The sequence below is a fragment of the Alexandromys fortis genome, unplaced genomic scaffold, assembly GCF_014885135.2.
Source record: "Alexandromys fortis isolate MF-2015 unplaced genomic scaffold, M_Fortis_MF-2015_v1.1 scaffold_7, whole genome shotgun sequence".
Taxonomy (NCBI): Eukaryota; Metazoa; Chordata; class Mammalia; order Rodentia; family Cricetidae; genus Alexandromys; species Alexandromys fortis.
The window spans coordinates 20,436,680-20,443,199 of NW_026067920.1; the positions used below are offsets into that span (position 1 = coordinate 20,436,680).

At 45.2% G+C, this 6,520-nt stretch overlaps 1 long non-coding RNA gene across 2 annotated transcripts in view; it reads right to left on the bottom strand.

The window, feature by feature from the left end:
- Positions 1–3,906: 3,906 nt before the first annotated feature.
- The window catches only part of LOC126500791 (uncharacterized), an 11,914-nt gene continuing 9,300 nt past the window's right edge, over positions 3,907–6,520 (bottom strand). Inside the window, exon 3 of one of the 2 annotated variants that reach the window (XR_007591438.1) lies at positions 3,907–4,167. This is a non-coding gene — a long non-coding RNA (uncharacterized lncRNA). Of the gene's footprint in view, positions 4,168–4,193; positions 4,668–6,520 lie in introns of those variants that run through there. The other variant, XR_007591439.1, reaches the window with a different exon arrangement.

Consider the following 6,520-nt stretch of genomic DNA (forward strand, 5'->3'; position numbering starts at 1 on the left):
TTTTTTTTTTTTTTTTTTTTTTGGTTTTTCGAGACAGGCTTTGGAGCCTGTCCTGGCACTAGCTCTGTAGACCAGGCTGGTCTCGAACTCACAGAGATCTGCCTGCCTCTGCCTCCCGAGTGCTGGGATTAAAGGCGTGCGCCACCACTGCCCGGCAAAAATATCATTTTCTTTAACTGAAGGATCTAATTTCTCTACCTTACCTTTAATGTGTATAAGTGTTTTGCCTACATGTAAGTCTGTGTATCTTGTGCATGCCTGGTATCCATGGAAGCCATAGAAGCCATGAAATCCCCTAGAACTGGAATTACAGATGTTTATGAGCCGTCATGTAGACTTATTCAGTTTAGTCCTGAATTTTTTTTTTCTTTTTGTTTTTGTTTTATTCCGAGACAGGTTTCTCTGTAGCTTTGGAGCCTGACTTGGAACTCACTCTGTAGACCAGGCTGACCTTGAACTCACAGAGATCCACGTGTCTCTGCCTCTCAAGTGCTGGGATTAAAGGAGTGCACCACCACTACCCTGCTTATTCCCGTCCTCTTTTAAGGTTATCCAAGTATTTATTCATGTCTTAGAGCATGTCACGCCTATAATTTTGAATTTCACATCTTACCTTTCATTTAAGTTATTCACAGTAACTACAAGATTGGTGATATTTGGAGGTGATAAACTGTCTTGACTTTTTTTCGTATTGCTTGTGTTTTTGTAGCTGGAGTCGGGGTGTGGAGTTAGGTTGTCGGCTGTCTCTTGGTATGAGTTTCTGACCTCTGAACTGAGTGGGTGTTTGGATCTGCAGTTGCTGTTACGCTGATTTCTCTGGTTTGGGATTGGCTGAGGGATACTTAAAGCTAAGGATACACAGTAGATCTGAGACCAGAGTAGCCGAGGTGACTACAGTTCAGCTAGGGGAAGGCACCGCATCGGACCTCACAAGCCAGCGCTGTGTGCTAAAAAGATGGGGTCTCGTCGGGCTGACGGGATGCAGCCTCTGACCTGTGGGATGGGCACATTTTCAGCACGGTTTTTAGAGAGGGATAGTGAAGGGCTGGTGGCAGAGTGGGTGAGGGCGCTTCCTGCAGGGCTGGAGGCCCTCTAAGAGTCCTGGGATGGTGGGCTTTATAAGAGAGAGGAAAGGGTGGTGACTCTGTCTGTATAATGAGCGGTCAATGCAGCTTCTTAGAAGAGAGGGTTCTAAGGGCCAGATGGAGAAGGCCAACTTGCAAAGCAAGAGGCAGAGCCCTGCAAAGCAAAAGGCATAAGCTCTGACAAAGGTGGAATGTGAGTACCCTAAGGAGGGGGCTCTTATCAGAGATGTGGGGTGCATTCCTGGGAAGGCAGGTGAAGTTTGGAGTGGCCAAGGGAAATAAAAAGGGAGGGCTCCATCTGGCAATATGGGGTCATGGGGTCATGGGAAGACAGGCTTGGGGTCATGGGAAGACAGGCAGGGTTTGAGGTACCCAAGGCAACAGGGGAGCCAGGAAGGCAGGTAGAATTTGAGGTACCCAAGCCAACAGGGGAATATGGAAGGCAGGCAGAGTTTCTTAAAGAGCCAACTTTTTTAGAAGGGCATTCACTTTTCAGACCTCAGGCTAGGATCAAGTATAAAACTGTAGGGTTCTGTTCTCTGTGTTTTTGGGGTAGGGTCTCACTACACAGTCAGATCGTCTTGAATTCATGGTGACGCTCTGGGCTCTTGGATTACCCATGTCAGCTACTACACCAAGCAAGATAGTGCTTTTCAATCTATTTTGTTTTAATTTTTGTTTTTGAGACAGGGGCTTACTAGGTCTTAAACTCAATATGTAGCCCAGGCTGGCCTCAAACTCACTATTGGTCTGCCTCTAACCACTGGAAAGCCCAAATTACAGGCATGTCTCACCACACCCAGGTTAACCTTTTCTCATTGCTGCTCATCCTAAGAAAGAAATTTTAAGTTATACTAAATTTCCCTAACCGATAAGATTGTGTTGAGATGTGGGGAGGAGGCTCAGATCATCACATACCCATATCAAGTGGCTTACAACTGCCCGTAACTTAAGTTCCAAGGGATCCAACAAACCCTCTGGCTTTCAAGGAGACACACACACACACACACACACACACACACAAAGGAAAATAAAATAAAATAAAAATTATTTTGTTGAGTTAAGTTGTATTAAGGGCCTATTACCCATTTTAATCCCTAAGATTGTGCCCAACCACATCCCCTGACCAATTAATGTCACACTGAGAATAACTAACACCTTTTGAGAAGGCAGGGAAAGTACCAAAACAAAGCACTGGACTGTGAGGCGGTACCATTCTTCCTAAAGGCCCAGAATACTAAGGGACAAGTCAGACAGCTGAGTCACTGAGCAAAGAGGACTGTGATGGAAATTCTGACCTTCAGGTCAGATGCCAGTAATGAGTTAAGACACTCAGCTAGTCCAAGCTAATTTTAGCTATCTATCTATCTATCTATCTATCTATCTATCTATCTATCTATCTATCCATCCATCCATCCATCCATCCATCTATCTATCGAAAAAATCTCAGCAGCTCAGCTCAGGTTGACCCCAACCTCCCTGTGTATCTGAAGATGACCTTCAATTTCTGATCCTCCTACCTCAACCTCCCAAGTGCTAGGATTGCAGGCTTGTACTGTAACAGTAGGCAAAATTTACCTTTCTACCTGAGAACAGTGAGTGCCCCCAGGACAGGGATGATGGCTGAAAGCTGGAAGGAGGGCCAGGCAGAATGGCCCACACCTGTAACCCCAGCACTTGGGAAGAAGAGTCAGAGAGTCTGTGAGTTCGAGGCCAGCCTTGTCTACACAGTGAGTTCCCAGTCAGAGCTATATAGTGAGACTCCGTCTCAAATAAAATTTAAAAAATGAAAATGAAAGGCTGGCAGGAGGAAGATCTTTTCAGCTTTGTACAATATGCATGGGACATCTCATTTTAAAATAAAGCATAATTTTAAAAAATGACCTAAAATGCAAACATGGTCATTCTCTCTCACGCTCAGAACACTTCAGCAGCCCATCTGCCAGCAAGTTAAAATCCAAATGAGTGCATGTCACGAAAGGGCTCCGTGCAGTTCTTCAGCCTCACATCCACCACTCTTTAGCCCAGACCCTATGTCCGAGTCCTACCAGATACTGGAAAGTTAATGTACTCTCTGAGGAAGCTGCTTCCTTCCCTGCACAGGGCTTGTGATGCGTGTAGTAGCATCTGTTTCTATACCTAGTACCAATGGACTAGAGTTCAAAGCTCCTCTCTCTTAGCTTCCATCGGAGTCTTCAGTTTTCAAGATGCAGCTCCTGACTCCTGGGAGCAGCTGACGCCTGGGAGCAGGGCAGTGAGACCACCCAGGCCTGCGTCAGTCCAGCTGGTCACTGAGGTCTTGGATTTAGTTCTCATCAGATGGTGTTGTCCATGCTACTCAACCTCTGGGTTTCAGCTTCCTTTTTCGTAAAATAGAAATTCAAGTTGTTTCTTGAATTTCTATTCTTCTTATTGAGCATGTAGTTTTATTTAAACAGACCACGCTGTGCTTGGGGGCACATAACTGCAGTCTTGGCAATCAGGAGACGTAGGCAGGAGGATCAGGAGTTCAAGGTCCTCCCTGGCTACACAGTGAGTTTGAGGCCAGCATGGAACACATGTGTCCCTGTTTCAAAAGAACGAAAATGTCGATCATTGTGGTTCACGCTTGTAATGTCATAACTCGAAAGGCTGAAGTAGGAGAAGCCCTATAAGTTCAAGGCTACCCTGGACTACAGAATGTGTTCCAGGTCAACCTGGGCTAGAGTAAGACTCCACCTCAAAAAACAGACTGTAGTGCCTAGGTCAATTTAGCCACACAGTTTATAAATAAAGTTTTATTGAAATACAATCACGCACATTTATTTAAATATTGCCTGTAGCCATGTTGGTTGAGTGGTTGAGACACAGACTATATGGCATGCAGAATGGAAAACGTTACCATCTTCTTCCTTAAGAAAAGGTTTACCAAGTCAAACATGGTGGTATTCACCTGTAATCCCAGCATTCAGAATCCCAGCATTCAGGAGAGTCACAAGTTCAAGGCCAGCTTAGGCCACGGAGTAATACCCTTTCTCAAAAAGATAAGGGCTAGAGATAGAGCTCCCCAGTGGAAGGTTTACCCCCGCTTTGTCTCCCAGCACTGCAAAAAAAAAAAAAAAAAAAAANAAAAAAAAAAAAAAAAAAAAAAAGTGAAAAGTTTAGATCATGGGGCTAGAGTGGTGGCTCAGCAGTTAAGAATACTGGCTGCTTTTTCAGAGGTCCTAGGTTCAATTCCCAGCACCCACATGGCAACTCACAAATGTCTGTAACTCCAGTTCCAGGGAATCTAACACCTCACATAGAAATACATGCAGGCAAAATGCCAATCGGTGCTCTTAAAAATAAAATAAATTTAAAAAAAAAGAAAAGCTTGGATCAATAAACAGGAAAAGAACTAGAGCAACTTATGTAAATCCCCAAAGGTGGGAAGCAGACAGCTATGCTAAGTGACAAGTCCAGGGTTAAAGAAAGACTGGATCCTGGGCCAGCAGATCAGAGACCTGGCCATAGAATACCCTGAAGTCAGGTGGTCTGTGGTGCTTGATGGAGAATTCCTCAGTAGACAACAGTGTCAACTTACCCACAGCATCAGCGTTGTCACTGCAAAATGAAAACATTTTCCGGTTCATTCTATAAACATTTTCGGAATACTCTGTGTGTACTGGGCATTCTCTTAGATATACATAGGAGGGCATAAACCTTAATTTGATCATTTTTCTCTCTGCTCACTTCAGGACTTTATAATTTAATTGGTAAAGAACGCTAGTGGTGATGGAGGAATTCTTTAAGTCCAGCACTCGGGAGGAGGAGGCAGGCAAATCTCTGAGTCTGAGGTCAGCCTGGTCTGCAGAATGAGTTCCAGGACAGCCAGGGCTATAGTGAAACCCTGTCTCGTGAGGGAGAAAATCACTATAAGGGCCCACAGAGCTGTGAGCCTGCCCTACCTTGACTGGAGGTCAGAGAGTCTGAGCTTATTTTTGTCTTCTCAAAGTTGTTGACGATAGTGTGGCTATACACAAGAGATTCTGACCTAAGGTGATTCATTAGTATTTTGGGTATAGAGATGATCATCTCCACCTGGACCACAGGTCAAGGAGCTCAAGTCTATTCCTTAGATCATGTTAAGGAAGTCTGTTGCGTGCCCCGCCCCTTTTGGAGTAAAGTATATAGCATGTGGAGAATGGGCGAGGTGGATCCTGTATTCACTGAATGTCCGTCCCTCCAGATGTTGTTCTGTGTTTCTGCCTCTCATTTCTCCTTTATCTCTGCTCCTTTTGCCTAATAATTCTCATCCTCAAGCTCCCACCCCGGAACTGGCTTTCAACAATTCACCATTTGTCAGAGATACACAGCGGAACTTTAGGACAACAAGGATGCAAAAGAATAAAACAAAGGGCTGGGACGTGGGCAGTTGGTAGAGGGCTTGCCTGGCGTGTACGAAGGGCCAGGTTGATTCACCTCACTGCATAAACTGGGTCCAGTGAGCACACCTGTAACGAGCCCATGGGAAAGGGAGGGAACAAGACTAGAAGAGCAGCTTTATCTGCACAGCAGGGGCCAGCCTGGGGTGGGAGAGCCCAAATCGAGAAAAAGAATGAGTTGGCTCAAAGTACTCTGCCACTTTTCAAAGCGCTCTCTCTACATGTGACAAGAGAAAAGACATATGGTGGTCGATGCCTATAATCCCGGAACTCAGGAGGCTAAGGCAGGATTGTTCAAAGTTTCAGACCAGCCTAAGATACACAGTGAGTTTCAGCTCATCTTTGGCTACGAAATCTCAAAAAAAATCAAACAGAAAACCCTTCAAGTCCTAGGTGTATCTGGAAATGGGCATAAGACATTGATGAGTTTGAAGAAACGTGTTTACACAGCTTTTAAGGGGCTCAAATGAATATGTTTAGTACGTATTCCATCCTATCGTGATACATTTTATATTATCTTATTAAATATATGCACAGTCTCGGGGTTGGGGAGGCGGCACGGCAGTTAAGGACACAGCAGGGCAAGACTGCAAGAAATTAAAACAGTCTGCATCCTCAGTTTAGCTGAAGACAACAGCGAGGACTAAAGCTAACTTATAGATGACATCATGACCTAGACCTGTAATCCCAGCACTTGGGAAGCTGAGACAAGACTGGTTGGGAGCTTGAGAACACAGTGAGGACTAGTGCCACCTGAGATAGAGAGTAAAACCCTGTCTCAAAATTAAATGGCTGGGGCTGTAGCTCATTTGGTAGAGGGCTTGCCCAGCATGCACAAAGCCCTGAGTGTAGCGAGCTGCGTGGTATCACACCTGATGGAGATGTATAATCAACTCCTGAGATGGCTAAGGCCTGACCTATGCTATGATCACGCAATGATTATCAGCTGCCTGCATATGCGTGAACCTATGGGCAGTGCCCACCTGGCAGTTCGGGGTTGGCAGCCCATGCCTACTTAAGGGCTGGGAGAGA